Genomic DNA, 17,266 nt, shown 5'->3' with positions numbered 1-17,266 from the left:
GGGGACCTGTTTCCCGTCTTGTGGGTGCAAAATATACTCATGTTAATGAGTTTCCAAATTGGAAATAAACTTGCCTTTGTATGGTTCCCATCAAAAAACTCTCAGGGTGGAGTTGTTTTGTGGACTCTTCAGAGGGCAAATAGCTTCATCCAGAGGTGTTACTAGAGATGTCTTCACTGGGAACAAAAGCCATCAGGGCATACAGAGGAAGACAGGGTGGGCATTGTATGGTTATGTTTTGAAAAGGGGAAGTTTTGTCCCTTGCCTTCTGCTGACCTATGACCCTGTTCCTTCACCCTTTCCTGGATCCTACCTTCTCCAAATTCTACCCAAACCCATGTTATCATCTAGGAAAGATCTGACAAAGCTGGGGTTTGAAGTCTGGCTTTCTGATTCCAGAGCCTGTTTTCTCATTAAACCAGATGGTCTCTCTGATGGTTTCTATGATGGGCTACCCCATCCTGGTTATAGCTCTCACTGAACCTGAACCCAGGGAATATGAAACTGAAGTCACACTCGGAAGTACTTGGAACTCAAAGATGTATTCTTTGAAGAATGTTATGACCTTCAATGTCAGAAAGCTATATTATGACATGGGACTTTGAAGTACAATGCCCCCAAAGTCTTCGAGTCATTTAAAGCTTTGAATAGAATAACAAATAATAACTGTTAAAACCTCAATATTTTAAAACAGCCCTAAGACTTTTGGGATACCCTGTATAATTTTCCTGAAGAGTTAATAAACAATAGAATTGTTTATAAAACAAAACAATTTTGTTCTCTCATGAATCTGGTTACATGATATAATTACAAGTTTCCTAGAGAGTCGTTTAAGCAAGTCTGGTCTTCAAAGGAATTGGCAGAGATTTGTGAATTGAGGCTCTATGAGGGGAAAAAGAGCAGTGGAGAAGAACCCCTGAGATACTAGAAATGACTTCTAGCTAAATGACAGTGAGAAAAATCTATCATAAGAGGAGATAATAGTCACAGCCCTGAGGTGGTTATTTAAAGAGTCCCCAGAAATCTGTCCTGGCCAAGAATTTAGTTTTGCTCTCTTTATTACGGATGAAAATGTCATGTTTCCCTTCATTCCCACCCACCTACCCCCACCCTCTTTGAATCATTTAAGTAAACTCTGTCTGACTCCAAATCCTGGGAAATTATTTAAATGCAGGAAGATGAAACCAAAGGACTCAGACATAAGGAGAAGTTTACCATTAGTAAGAGCTGTCCAAAAGTAGAAAAGGCCAACTGGCTCAGGAGGTGGTGAATTTCCCCATCATTGTGGGTCTTTAAGCAGTGACTGGATGAACACTTGACAGACGTTTTAAAGAATGATTTCCTGTTCTGATGTGGTTCCTACCGGGTGGCCTCAGAATCTCAGAATTGGAAGGAGCCTTAACAATCCACCTACTCCCCTTGACTGGACATGTTTATAGAAGCAAAGCAAAGTGAATACTTAAGCAAACTTAGAACTGAAAGTCAACAGTACAAGTCATCAAGTTCAACCACTTCATTAAGACCCAGGGAACGTAAGCAGGACTTCTCCAAGGAGAAAGGTAGTGAGTGACAAAGCTGGAAAGAGAACCTAAGCCTTCTGATTCTAGAGCTTGTGTTCTTCATTGTACCAGACTGCTTCCCTCGTATGGTGAATGTAGATGATTGTTCTGCACAATTGCATTCTTGAGCAGGCTATCCCATTTTCCTCCATCCCCCAAACTGGGGCTTTCTTTTTCTATTATCCTAAATAAGATATTTTCAGCCCTCCAAGGATTTTGGAAAATGGGAGACATTCCTGCCCAGGAGGTGCCACTATTGCTACTGCTAGTGCCATGACCTTGGCCTGGCCCAAGATTCTTTCTGGGATTATGGCAGAGACCTTAAATTTCTCTCAATATTTCGTTTCCATCTGTTCAATCCATGGAGAGGTGCAGTGTGGTTAGGGTGTTGGGCTTGCTGAAGTTTAAATCTTCCCTTTACTAGTTTTGTTATTTCTCTGGACCTCAGCTTCCTAATCTATGGACTTGATGAGTTTGTAGGACACACACACACACTCACAAACACACATACACACACACACAGAGTTGGGAAATTTCCTAACCATGAGACTGATGAAGATCAAATTGATCAGAGAAGTGGATGAGGGACAGGAGAATTGGTGGTCAGCAATTATTTGGAGATGTCCTCTTCCTGGACCACGTGTGGGGGTCACTGCTCTTCTTTCTTGCCCTTTCATAATCTTTGAGAGGCTGGACAGGTCAACAGTAATGATCACTACTGGTACAGTGGCAGCCTCCATTCTTATCAAATGATCTATCTCTCACTTTACTGAGAACGCTGAAATCATCCATCATCATCATCATCATCATCATCTCTCCCTCTCTCTCTCTCTCTCTCTCTCTCTCTCTCTCTCTCTCTCTCTCTCTCTCTCTCTCTCTTTTCGACACTTTGGTTGGAGTCAACAGACTACTATGTTTACTATGGGCAAAGTGTTAGACTATGGCTGGGAGTCTATGAAAAGTGACCCATTGTCTTCAAAGTATGCTATGAGGTAGAAAAGGTAGCCTCCTTGTGATATGACCTATCCTTTTCTCTCCAATCTTAGAAGAGGAGATGGCTCTCTTCCTGGCTAAGGCTAACTCTGTGTGTCACTCTGGATCCCATCCTTTTCTGACTCCTCTGAGCCCTTGCTTCATCTGACATTGCCTCCACTTCCCAACCCTACCCCATCCCCTCATCTTCAATTTCTTCTTTCTTAGCGATTCCTTTCCCCCTTCCTCTAATATGTTCAGGTCTTCTCTGTCCTAAAAAATTAAGAAAAATAAATGAAGCCTCCTGACTCTAGGGTGAAGGCCCAGAGCTGTGAGGAGTAGTAGAAGTTATCTGGTCCCACCTCCTCATTTTACAGAAGAACCTGAAACTTAGAGAAATCCAGTGACCAAGATCCTGCAGATTGTAACTGGCAGAGCCGGAACCAAATCTAGATCCTCAGATTCCAAATTCTATGGGTCATAATGGCTAAGAACAGAGTCCAATTACATCATTCATGAATGTGGAAACTTCAGAGGCACAGAGACTAAATGACTTCTCTGAGGTCATCCAGGTAAAAAGTGGGAGAATTGGCATTTCAACCCAGTTCCTCTGGTGCCACATCTGATTTTCTTTCAGTTTTCTTTCTACTTCACCATGTTGCTTTTTTGTACCATCCCCTCCTGTGGTCACTCAGTCTCTCACTTCCTTTTTACTGCAAAACTTCTAGAGAAAACAACCGAGGTTCTATGTCTTGACTTCCCTCATCAGCATTCTCCTTCTTGATTTCCATTCTCACCCCTCTTCAGGAAAGTCTCATTACAAGGTCTTCAATAATATATTTTTTTATTAAAAATTTAATTTTAACTTCCATTGCCAACTATGACTATCTACAACTATAATCAAGGAAAAAAATGGGTAAAAAATTTAAGCCCTTTGTTTTAGGACTTACATGAATCTGAGCTCTGCCCTGGTGGTCTAGTTCTCATGCCTTTTTGTCTTTATTCTTCCATATCTCCTCCACAGAAGGTCAACCCAGTACGTTGGGGACTTTTTTAGAGCATTTTACATTTGGAGGGTCCCAGTAGAGCACTTGGACTGTCCCTCTGTTATTCCCCCCAGCCCCCACACCATGATATTGATCAGATTCACCCTTTAAAAATGATTTTGAAACAACGCACTAAATAAAAAAATAAAACAAAAGTGTAAAAGATTCTTCATGTATCCACTAAACTTGTCATTTATATATTTTAATGTATAAATTTGGGTATATTAACTTAAAAATCATCTGTTTCCATGGCACCCCTTCCTCCTTAAACTTTTTTTTTCTATATATTTATGCTGGGATTTGTTGCTATTAATGTACCTTTATTTCCATCATTATAGTTAGTGAATACTCATTAATTCATTGTTTTATCCTCCTAATTGCTAAATAAAAGTCCTTACTCTCTGATGATTTTTCAGCATATTACACTGTTACTAATCTACATTTCTTAAAGGATTCTCATTCTACTCCCATGACACTGCTCTTTCCTGTTTCTCCATCTTTTCAGTCTTCAATGAGTCATTCTTTTCTTCCTGTCTTCTAAGGGGAGAGGGTATCCCCCAAATTGGAATGAAGTACTGCTTGACTAGGGGTTTATCTATCGTGCTTACTGGAAGATAGATTCACCAATAATAATGATTTTGAAAGGCCCTTTATTTTGTCTGGAGTGATAAATATGCCAGTCAGCAAAAGGTCTAATCATCCAAATTGGTCACTTTTATCATATGGGTGGAAATGTAAAAATAGGGCCTACCTCAGGGGCCCTGAGGATGCTAGATCACTTAAGCTCAGGAATTCTGAGTTTATAGTAAGGGCTGAAGTCAATTCAGTATCCATACTCAGTCTGGCGTTAACATGATGATTCCTGGCTTAAAAAAGTGTGAATGGCCTCGGTTGGAAAATAGTTGGGAAAAAAATGGGTCAAAATGCCCATGATGGTTAGTAATGGGATTGGGCTAGAGAGTAGTCATTAGATTTCTAACCTAGATGAGAAAAAAAAGAAAAGGAAGGGAAGGGGAAGAGGAAAGGAAAGGGAAATAAGAAGGGAAAGGAATAGGGAATGGAGGAGAAGGGAGAAAGGAAAGAGAAGGAATTCTATAAAAGTAAAAGTCCCCTTGCCAGCTTTGGAGTCAGACTGGGTTCTTTGTTAGGACTCTTATTACCTAGAGGACCTTGGGAAATCACTGAACTTTCCTGGGCCTAAATTTCATCTTGGAAAATGCAAGGCTTGGACTTGATGGCTTCCGAGACTCTTTCCAGGTCTAAATCGATGATTATCATTATGGTTCCATGTTCTTGTGATTTAGGTAGCTCAGACTGTCTTTTTTTTTTTTTTTGCATTTCAGTGGCAAATACAGTTTTCTCCCACAAGAGACCACTATTGCTTCATTCTTTGTAATGCTGTCATCCTTTAAAGACAGCCACCTAATGGCATAGTGGAAATAGATTGTGTTGGCAGTGTTTAAAACATAGTATGCAAAAATGCAATTTCATGGTCCTCTGGAATCTTGTCTTTTATCACTTTGGCTAAGGATGACACATTATGCTAATTGAAAAATGGATAATGGTAACAATGATAATGGCACTGCATTCTTAAAGGGCCTTTCCAACAGGACATGTTTCTTTTGGATACCTTTATTTGATAAAAGTTGCTTGGCACCTTCCTGAGGTAGGTATGCCCACTTTCAAACTACGTGGAAGAGGCAGGGTTGACTTGTGAGTTTGTCACCCAGGTTTGTTAGAAAAGAGAAAACATCTTTTTATAGATTTCAGTGTTCAACTAATTTGATTTTAATCTGGCAAAAATATTCTTGGCTTGGAATAAAATGAATTAGATTGAATAACTGACACTTATACAGAACTTTGGGGCTGCTAGGTGGCACTATAGTGCATAGAGTTCCCAGGCTCAGACATTTACTAGCTGTGTGACCCTGGGCAAGTCACTTCACCCTATTTACCTTAGATTTCTCATCTGTAAAATGAGCTGGAGAAGGAAATGGCAAACCACTCCAATATCTCTGCCAAGAAAATCCCAAAGGGAATCATGGAGAGTTGGACATGACTGAAATGACTGAATGACAAAATATATACATTAGCTCATTTAAGCCTCACTACAACCCTCTTAGGTTGATACTACTGTTATACCCATCTTATGGATGAGGAGCCTGAGGTTTAGAAAGGTTCAGTAACTTGCTTATGGTCACACAACTAGTGAGTGTCAGAGGTGGTATGCCAAATCCAACACTCAATTTATTGTCACACTGTTTTCTACATGAGCTGAAGAAGTATGTTAGATGTGATTTGAATTTTTAAGAAATTCATTATAAGAAGAAAGTGAAATGGTTTGTGGCTAGCCTGATCTTTTTTTTAAAGAATTTATTTTATGCATTTTTTGTTTTTACATAACCTACCTTTCTCTCTCTTCTTCCCCTTTTCCCTCCCAGAAAGTAATTTTTTATGATAAAGCTTTTTTTTTTGAAGAAAAAGAGGAAGAGAAAATTATTCAGCAAAACTGATCATTACATTGAAAGGATTTAACATTACATGCAATTTTCTTCACCTTTGGACCCTCATATTACCATCAAAGGAGCAGAAAGTAAAAGTAAAGTGTAAAAGTAAAAAGTAAAAGTAGAGAAGAGAAGTAATTGACAAAGGTACATAGGAAGGCAGGAGGAAAACTCTGAGAATGTGCTATCTTTGAAGACAAGGGAGGATAGGCTATCCAGTGCAAGAATTCTTTTATAAAGAGGCCCTTAGACCTCTGAGGGGTTCATGTATAGATTTCAAGGGGTGCATGAACTTGATGGAAGAAGTTGTATCTTTTTCACTAATCTATTACTGAAATTTAGCATTTCCTTTAATTTTGAGTGTAGGCGACAAACATTACTCTGAGAAGTGATCCATAAGCTTCACCAGAGTGCATTTCCCCAAAATAGCTTGAGGTATTATAACCACAAATCATTAAAATTCATAGTTTTGTGTCTCTTCATGGGAAATTCTCTCCTACCTCTAAAGCCCTAGGGCAAAGATGGGCAGTTCTGTTCCACCCCTTTGAGCATGGGGCAAGAACATAGGGAAAGAGAAAGGAAAGGGAAGGCACTGAGCTAAGTGCTGATTCAAGGTGCCTTCATCCTGAACCAGCTAGATTAGACACAGTTCACTCTTTTGAGTTCCCAACTAACTCTCAAACGCTTCTTTTCAGAAGGAACCCATACAAAGGGTGAGGTCTGGGATACACAAGAGATTATATGGAGAGGTTATATAGAGTGTTGAGAGAAATGATTATTTTCTATTTTAATAACCAAAGTCTTTCTGAAGAACTTTGGAATCCATTATGAGACATGGGAGACACTGGCACAGGACTGCCCAGGATGGTGTGCCTGCATCAAAGAAGCTTCTGTGCTCTATGAGCAAAGTAGGATTGCAGTAGCTCAAAAGAAACATGAGACATGCAAATTTAGAGATATCTCTATATGGACTATTTGTCCCCAACCTTTGGTAGAGCCTTCTGGGCTGCTCATATTGTCTGATCAGCCACAGTCAGACACACTGTACCTTGACTTCTCATAGCGATGTCATTTTGGTCCTCTTTGAGAATGAAGACAACAGATAACCAATGATCAGTTATTACATTGGGATCCAAGTTTTTCTTTTTTTATTTCCTCATTCATGGACTAGTCCCTGTAGGTCAGTCAGCCAGTCTCTGAAGGGCGTGGTTGAAAGAAGAGATTGCCCAAATCCTCCAGGAATTTGCCCCTTAATCTTAGGCAGGACCTCACCCAACTAGGAGACTTTAATTCTGTTTAGAATGTAAATAGAATCTAAACTAGTTAAATTCCAGCCCCAAAACAATGAGCCCATGTCCTTGTATCTTCCATTGGAGTTTAGGCTGACCTATCTCATGAAGGAGAAAACCAACCAGAGTGGTCTGGATGGAGATAGATTTCCTTGTCCAGATTGTTGGAGATGGCTGAGTTTTATGATCAAGGCACATTCTCAGCAGGAGGAGCTGAAGACTTTTAGGCCCCCTCCTCATTAGTATGTCTACCCCTTTATTAATTGGTTCCCAATCAGGATTGATTTTCACTTCTTAGAGTACCCCTTTTCTAAAAGTATATTAAGGCTTCAAAGTCTCTTCATGTTTTTGGTTACTGAGAGGAATCACTCACCACAAATTTATTGATTTTTAGCTAACCTAATTAATAAGTTGATCATTAATTACCCAGGAACTCTGACTCTTGGGTTTTTCATTCATCACAGTGTGCTCCCTCTCTAGGCACATCTATCAATACCTAAGCAAAGCAGAGTTAAATAAATTATACGGATAATTTGAGTAGACAAATGACTATACCTCTACCAACCTACTGTGTGGTATGTGGTGGGAAAATTAGAAGCTGGGACTTTCTCCTTTTGCAATGGCTGGAGTGTGTCATAGACCAGTCAAAAGCCAACTGACCCTCCTAAGAGAAAAATGTAATAGGGAAAACAATAGGGAAATAGCTGTTTACACTCATTGCCTTTTCTTTCTCACCTCTACTTCTTAACCTTTTAAAATTGACTTAATATTTTTAATTTTTAATTTAACAAACACCATATGTAAAAAGAGCATTTCCATATATCCACTATAAAGAAGAGGATTGTGAATGGAAATGTGGATTACTAGTACGTATGGTTTGCAATCTGACTTTTCACTTCATTACTCCATTAAACTGTTCCTGGCAAAGTTACAAATGATTTGTTAATTGTTAAATATGATGGCCTTTTCTTAGACTTTAGCCTTTTGACTTCTCTGTAAAATGTAACACTCATAATCTCCCCCTTCTCCTCTTAGACGAGCTTAGAAGGAGACTTCTTGGGTTTCCACAACACTGCTCCCACCTGATTCTCCTTCTACCTGTCTCACCATTCCTTCTCAGTCTGCTCTGCTGGTCACCCTGTCTTACCACCAGATGTGAGTATAGGCCAGGGCTCTGTTTTTGCTCTTCTCTCCCTTTCAGTGATCTCATCAGCTCCTTTGAGTTCAATTATCACCTCTACATGGATGAATCTCCAATCTGCATATCCAGCACTTATCTTCCTCCAGAGCTTGAGTGCCACATCTCTACTTGGATGTGCCATTGGCATCTCAAACTCAAAATATCCCCAAATGGAACCCATTATCTTTCCCCTGCCACATGCCCCCTCCTAACTTTCCTACTTCTGTTGAGGCTACAACTTTTTTATCCACCCAAACTCATAACCTTGAAATTAGCCTTGATCTTTACTCTCTTTCACTCATCTCATCCCCATTCCATCAGCTTTAAAGTCTTGTCAGTACTGTCTCCATAGCTCCACTCACACCTATTCCCTTTGGGTTACTCCCAGGGTCACTCCCTTAATTTAAACCATCATTACCTATATTATTATTATTATTACAACTATAATCATTACAAATATTACAATCACTTCTTTATTGGTCTTTCTAGATCCGTCTTCCCTCTCCTATCAATCCTTTACAGCTGCCAAGCTGATGTTCTTGAAGAACTAGACTGCTTATGTCATTGTGTACTCAAGAAGTTTCTGGAGGCCCCTATTGTCTTGAGGAGAAACTACTCTACTCTATCTTTTGAATCCCTTTATAATTCTGATCTGTCTTTCCAAACTGATTTCACAGGGTCCTCCCTTGCATTCTATACCTACAGGCAGCTAGATGGTGCAATGGATAGAATGTGGGACTTGGGAGTTGAGAAGACCTGAGTTAAAATCTTGCCTCAGGCAATTACTAGACTCTGAGGAAGTCATTCAAATGCTATCTGCCTCAGTTTTTCCATCTGTAAAGTGGGGATAATAACACCACCTATCTCAAAGGGTTGTTGTGATGGCTAAATGAGATAACATATGTAAAGTCAATTGGGCAGTCAATAAACATGTATTAAGTGACTACTATGTTCCAGGTACTGTGCTAATCACAGGAGATACAAAAAGAGGCAAAAGACAATCCTGTCCCTCAAGGAGCTCACAATCTAATAGAGGAGACAGTAGGCAAATAAGCTACTTGTTGTTCAGTTGTTTTAGTCCTGTCTGACTCTTCACGATCCCATTTGGGGTTTTTTTGGCAACCATACTGGAGTGGTTTGCCATTTACTTCTCCATCTCATTTTGCATATGAGAAAACTGAGGTAAACAGGGTCAAATGACTTGCCCAAGGTCACATAACTAGGAAGTGTCTGAGACCAGATTTGAACTCAGGTCTTTGTGACTACAGGCTCAACATTCTACTCACTGTGGCACCTATCTGCCCACAAATTGCCAAACAAGTTATACATGGAATAAATAGGAAATAATTTATGGAGGGAAGGCACTAGAACTAAGAGGAGTTGGGAAAAGCTTCCTGTAGAAAGATGGAAACTTAAGGAAGTAAGGGAAGCCATTAGGCAGAGATGAGGAGCAAGAGCATTCCAAGCATAGCAGATAGTCAGAGAAAATGCTCAGAGTCAAGAGATGAAGTGTCTTGTTTGTGGAACAGCCAGGAGGCCAACGTCACTGATCAAAGAGTACATGGCAGGCAGTACGGTATGAGAAGACTGGAAAGGTAGGAGGAGGGTACTAGGTAATGAAAGGCTTTGATGGCTGAACAGAAGATTTTGTATTTGATCCCGGAGAGGAGAGGAAGTCACTGGAGTTTGTTGAATAGGGGGGTGATATGGTCAGACCTCCCCTTTAGAAAAATCACTTTGGAGGCTAGAGGATCAGTTGAAGTGGGGAGAGACTTGAGGCAGGCAGCCTTACCAGCAGGCTAGTGCAATAGTTCAGACATGAGGGGATGAGTGTGAACCAGAATAGTGGCAGTTTTAGACAAGAGAAAGGGGTGTATTTGAGAAAAAATGCAACAGCTTGGATATGGGAGTTGTGGTGGCTAGAGATAGTGAAGAGTTAAGAATGACTCCTAGTTGCCAACCTGAAGGATTGGGAGGATAGTGTTGCCCTTGACAGTAACAGGTAAGTTAGTAGGGGGAGAGGGTTTAGGAGCAAAGGTATGAGTTCTGTTGTGGACATGCTAAGATCAGCATCACAAGGGAGAGATAATAAATGGACAATATAAGTGCCCTACTGGTTCCCAAGAAATGTAAAATGTTCAAAAGAGAGGTCCCCAGCATGTTGGATTCACCTTCTGTGGAGGATCTGTGGAAGAATACAGACAAAAATCACATGGGACAAAAGATGGGGATTGGTAGAGACCTAGATCAAGAAAGATCTTAGATCCATGGAAATCCTAAATAAAACTTACTTTCCTTGTATTTTTCTCTTGATTATAATTGTGGATGCTTATATTTGACAAAGAAAGTAGAATCTAGTTCAAGATGTCTGAAAGGTGGTTGGAGATGTAAGACTGGAGGTCAGCAGGGAGGATTAGGCTAGGTAGATCTGAAAATTGTCAACATAGATGGTAATTATATCCATGGGAACTGAATATGACTCTCTTATCTATATATATACATCTTCACTCATTTCTATATATGTAGCTCCACTCTCCCTTCAGAACTCTGTTGGATGTATCTATCTAGATGTCCTATTGATACCTCAGATTCAACATGTCCCAAATTAAATCCATCATCTCCCCCCCTTAAACTTACCTTTTCTCTATTTCTGTTGGTGGCATCATCGTCCCAGGCAGGTTGAGTTTGCAGACTTGGAGTCATCATCTCTTCCTGCCCTTCCTACCTTATCCAATTATTTGTCAAGTCATTTCAGTTGTACCTCCACAACATTTCCTCTATTTGCCCCTTTGGGTCTCTTACCAAACATGCTGCAGACTTATTTTCTCCTTAACTGCCTTACAGTGTTAGGAGACAATAATTGGTAATCTTCCACCATATTCCTCTGGAACACTTTATAAATGGATGTATATTCCAATATGTTGTTACTCCTGGTTGTTTCATCTCACCACTTATCAAGAAGCTGATGTATTTTTTGGATGAAAGAGTTCCTGGGCTTCAAAGAGCTAAGTCTATCAAAGTTGATCATTGCACAAAGTTGTTCTTACTGTGTACAATGTTCTCCTGGTTCTGCTTACTTCACTCAGCATCAATTCAGTAAGTCTTTTCAGATTTTTCTGAAATCTGCCTGCTCATCCTTTCTTATGGCACAATAGTATTCCATTGCATTCATATGCCACAACTTGTTCAGCCATTCCCCACTGGATGGATATCCCCTCAATTTCCATTTCTTGGCCACCACAAAAAGAGCTGCTATAAATATTTTTGTACATGTGGGTCCTTTTCCCTTTTTTATGATCTCTTTGGGATACAGACTTAGTAGTGGTATTTCTGGATCAAAGGGTGTGCACAGTTTTATAGCCATTCTGCTCTTTACATGGAGAGGGAGTACTAGGCTAGAATTATTTCTATCTGTCCACTTAAATATCATTAGTCGAGAGGATGTGGTTTTCAGGTTCAAGATAAACTTCTGATTGCTTTTCTGTAATGGGAAAAGGGAGACACGAGCTTTATATTCAAAGTTTGACTCCCTTCCCACCAAATACCAGTTTCACAATGAACACACATAGTAAGTAGTAAAGAAAACTAATTTATCCAAGTTGATAGCAAAATAGAAATCAGAGAAATTATTTGGAGGAGAATATTGATGTTCAGTCTTTCATTCACATCTGACTCTTCATGGCAAAACATGGGGTTTTATTGACAAAGATACTGGAGTAGTCTGCCATTTTCTTCTCCAGCACATTTTACATATGAAGAAACTTAGGCAAATAGGATTAAATAAGTCGTCCCAGGGTCACACAGCTAGTTAGTATCTGAGGTCAGATTTGAATTCACAAATATGAGTCTTCCTGGTTCAAGGCCTGGCACTCTATGTACCATGTTACCTAACTGCCCAAGAGAATATGTACCAGACAGTGAGGAAGGAAAGAATATTCCTATTGTGGGCAAGGTAACCCAGCTCAAACAAAAGAGAGTCCCAAATCTCACTCAAAGGGACATTCCCCAAAGTCTCTAGTGTAGCAAGCTGGAGATGTAGAGATATGATGAAGACTACTGGCTCTTCTCATGTTAGCTTCTTTCCAGAGCTTTATTCTCCCTTCAGCAGCTTAAAGTAAGTTTATTTTCTCTCTCGATGCTGGAAGGCAGAAGGCGCTGAAACAGCTTTGGGACTTGGGTTTCAGATCTGTTAATCTCCTCCAAGGAGTGACCGTAAGTGAACAAATGTCTTCATTTTTAATCTGATTGATTTTGGTAAAGTTATTTATACATATATATAATATTTATGTATTTATCATTGAAATATACAAGTTACGAATTTAGAAGGTACATGTAGAATCTTTTATGATCCCTTTTTTGTTTCATTTTATTTTGTTTGCTGATTAGTGGGTCAACTCAAAATCCTTGAGGAAATATGATAATTAAAAAAAGAGGTAAGCCTGATTAACATCTCAGAGGGATAGTCCAAGTGCTTTGCTAGTACCCTCCAAATGTAAAATGCCCTAAAGAAAGGTCCCCAGCGTGTTGGGTTGACCCTCTAGAGGATTTGTGGCAGAACACAGACAACAATCTTATAGGACAGCAAAGCATGAGACCTAGACCACCAAAACACATCTCAGATCCATTGGAAATCCTAAAATAAAGTGTTCACATTTTTTCCTCATCATATTTTCCTCCTTGAGTATAGTTGTAGGTACTCATATTTGGCAATGAAAGTTAAAATTAAATTCTTAATGAAAAATAGATTTTTGAAGACTTTGTAGTGAGAAGTTCCTGAAGAGGGATGAAATAATGGAACTGGACTCATTGGCCACTAAGCACCCTTTTAGTGCTTGGCCATTTGTATTGCCAAGGCAACATTCACAGCACTGGCGGTGACTGGGAATATGCCACCGTAGTTCTTAGCTGCAAAATACAGAAGACTCTCCATATAGAAGACAGAAGAAAAACATTTATTTAAGCACAGAAAGCCAAATCCCAGAACCAGAAAGCAAAATCTATCATGGTGACCAAGAAGCTAATAAACATGATCACAGCAGAGGGCAAAGTCATTCTCAAACCTTCCCCGCCTCAGCCAGGGCCTTCCCACTATCAAATGTCATAGTGTATCAGTCTCAAACCTTCTCTCCCTCAACCAGGGCCTTCTCACTATCAACTGTTACAATGTGTCAGTCTCAAGCCTCCCCTCCCCCAGCCAGGGCCTTCTCACTGTCAACTGTCACAATGTGTCAGTTGGCCTGCGTCAACTGGGCCTGTGCCAGTTGGCCTGTGTCAACTGGGCCTGTGTCAGTTGGACCTGTGTCAGTTGGCCTGTGTTCTTTCCCCTCTGACCTGACCCCACTTCTTCACTTTCTCCTGGGTCTGCTCCACCCTTCCTGTTCTGCCTCTTCAGCAAGTTCCTCCACATGTGACCCGGGCTTCCAGGAGATTTAAGCAGATCATATGGGCCTATTAATTAATTAATAAGAAAGATCTTTCCATTTTAAATTACCGTTACACCACTGTGACCCTAAGAGTTTGGCTCCCACATATATGGCCCTGGAGAAGGTCTCTCCAATGATTTCTCCAGGGTTAAGGTCTCAAGCCACACACTTCTCTAGTACCCTCCACTCTTTTCATATAGGGAATAAGTGGAATTGATAGATAAAAGCTTCCTTTGTCTTCCTTCTTTGTCCTTCCTTCCTTCCTTCCTTCCTTCCTTCCTTCCTTCCTTCCTTCCTTCCTTCCTTCCTTCCTTCCTTCCTCTCTGTCCCTCCTCTCTTTCTCTCTCAACATAGGGCTACAAAGGCAATTGATTCTAAAACTGAGGCTGAGAGATAAGTGACTGGCCTACTGTCATACAGCAAGTGTATGAGGGGGAATTTGGTAGGCACTACAAGGAGATGGAGAGCATAGGAAGCAGAAACCAAGCCACACAAGGGAAACAGCAGTCAGTGGCTGCCAAGCCATGTAGTCCTATGAAGAACTTGACAAGTCCTTCAAACTAAGAATTCAGTTATGCTGGTTTTCATACAGCAGACTCAGGCTGTCACCAGGGACTTTCCAGTTTGGCAGAAACCACCCAAGTTTGCATTCTGCTGTCAGAATTATCCAGAATCCAGGGTCACCCTTAAAATAAATAGTGAGACATAGAAGGAGGATTTTCATCAAGGGGCTCATGTAGTAAGAATTAATAGTAAAATAAGATTGGTCAACTACATGACTTCTAAAGACCCTTTCAAATAAAAAAATGTTTATATGAAAGTACTTTGAAAGTCTTACAAATATAAAATATTGTTATATGTGTCTGAATTTAAGCTCCAGGAAGATGGTACCTCATTAGAGGAGATATCACTATTCCATTTGTCCAAATTTTCCATTTGACCAATAAGAGGGCCACCTTCCAGAGCCCAAAATATTGGCGCACTCAAAGATATGATGATACCCTGCAGTGGTGTCTCAGTGACAGGAATCCTTCCTCGAAAGCTAATAGGAATCATAATTGGAATCTGCTAGAACAACTTCAGAGGCTGAACCACTAAATCTCCAGTCTGCTAAGGAGTTGTGACTTTGCCTGTCAAAACTGTCATACCACAGACACATTTCAGTAGGTAGAACAGTGGCAGTCCCTGCAAATAGGGAAGTTTTGGCAGTTTAAGTTTCTGTCCTGGGGCCCATTTCAACAGTTGGTGAGTGCACAGACATGTTCAACGGTCACTTATTAAGCAAAGCACTCTGCTAAGTATGCAGAAAAACTCAGAGATTAATAGGCCCCAGAGCTTAGTCTAGTGAGGGGTGGTGGAAGGCAGACTTAGTTGTAGCTATAATATTAAATTGAGCAATATGAGTTTATGCGAAGTGCAAACCGAGTGCTATCAGAATTCTGTACAGAATGATAGAATGTCAGTTATGGAAGGGACTTGGGTGACCATGTTGCCCAATCTTTACCTGAATAAGAATTCTCTCTATAAAGTCACTAATGATTGATGCTTTGGCTTGGAGACCTTTGCAGATGGGGAACCTGTTGCCTTTGGCAGCAGAATGATACACAGGGGTTCCCAAAGTGGCCCAACCTCTAGGGGAATGTTGGAACAATCAGTGGTGGGGAATATTTCTTTGAAATGACCCAAATTTAAAAAAAAAAAACTGTTAAATGGTTAAAGAAAGTAGGTTTCTAGGGGGCTGCTGAGTAAATTTTTTTTAAAAGGGTCAAATAAGTAGGTCAAATAAGTTTGAGAATCTCTGGAGGGGATCTAGAGCATCAGAATTGGAGTCAGGGACACTTGAGTTTAGGAATTTGAGTCAGGAACACCTCATTAGCTATGTGATCCTGGACAAGTCACTCAACCCCTCTCAGTCTGCTTTGTTATCTGTAAAATGGGCACAGTGATAGTACCTACCTCAAAAGGCTGTGGTGAGAACCAAATTGACAATAAATGGAAGAGTGCCTTGTGAACCCTCGAGCTCTCCATAGAAATGTTAGCTTTTATTATAATCACCTTCTGTGTTATGGTAGGTGTTTTCAGCTCCTCCCGTGCTTGGAAACATTGTTGGCATCTGGCAACTGTTTGAATGGACGTGAGAGTGGTCCAATGTAGCTCCTTCCAACTTTCCCTACCTTGCTCCTCACAGTATAGGATGTTCCTCATAGCTCACAATTTACAATCATGGATTTAGATCAGAATTCTTTTTAAGTCCCAACTAAAATTCTCTTTCTGGAAAACCTCTTCCCCAGCCTCTCTTAATTCTAGTGCCTTCATGATTAATTACCTCCTATTTATCCTGAATAGAGTTTGCTTTGTAAATGTTTGTTTGCATGTTGTCTCCCTCCATAGATTGTAAGTTCCTTGAGGGCAGGTATCCAGCTTACATCTACAGGGGAGACAACAAGCAAACAAATACTCTTTTTGTATCCCCAGTGCTGAGCTCAGTGCCTGGCACATAGTAGGTGCTTTGTACAAGCTTTGTCAATTGGTTGATCGATTCAGAGTCTTACTCTCCAGTCAGTCCTATCAACTGGGTAGAGGTGACTTTGTTTCTGGATGGAGTCAAATCTCTTTGATTTGCAAATTATTCATAGGATTCTAGATCTAGACTTGGCAGGGACTTTTGAGGGCATTAAGTCCTGTTCTCTCATTTTATAGATAAAGAAGTGGAGGCAGAGAGAGGTTAGGTGACTAGTTCAGGGTCATGTGGTCAGTAGATCTGGATCCAGGGTTCAAACTCGGTTCTTGACTCCAGACAGGCTTTGTGATAGGAAGCTTATTTCTTCTTGTAGGGTGGAGCTGAGAGATAACTTTGGGTTCTAGTGGGAAGGCAAATAACTGAGAACCTGTGGGCCTAGTTTGATTGGAAGGAGCAGTCAGTCAGTCCGGGCTTTGGCAGTTCGGTTCTTTGACCTTTCTTTGTCTCTTTTTTCCGTCTGCTCAGGAAGTAGGAGACTGATAGCTCCATTTCTATATTTCCCCATTTTCCCTTGGCCTCCCCACTTTGCTTTCTGTTTCTGGGACCTAGAAGTATCGAAGCTCCTGGGCCGGGCTTCTTTGCCTCCTAGGGTCATGAGAAAGTAGCCCAGTTTGGTCTAGCTTGTTCTGGATCTGCCAAAACTCATAGCTGAGTCAAACAGCAGAGCTCTGGCTTTGTGGCTTTCCTTTTCCATTTGCTTTCTCTCTTTCTTTTTCTGCCAGGAGTTGAGGAGGCTATGTGTTCTCACGTCCTGAGAGGCTGTGTTTGTTTT

The sequence above is a fragment of the Notamacropus eugenii genome, chromosome 3, assembly GCF_028372415.1.
Source record: "Notamacropus eugenii isolate mMacEug1 chromosome 3, mMacEug1.pri_v2, whole genome shotgun sequence".
NCBI lineage: Eukaryota > Metazoa > Chordata > Mammalia > Diprotodontia > Macropodidae > Notamacropus > Notamacropus eugenii.
Note: the sequence above shows the minus strand (reverse complement) of the source record.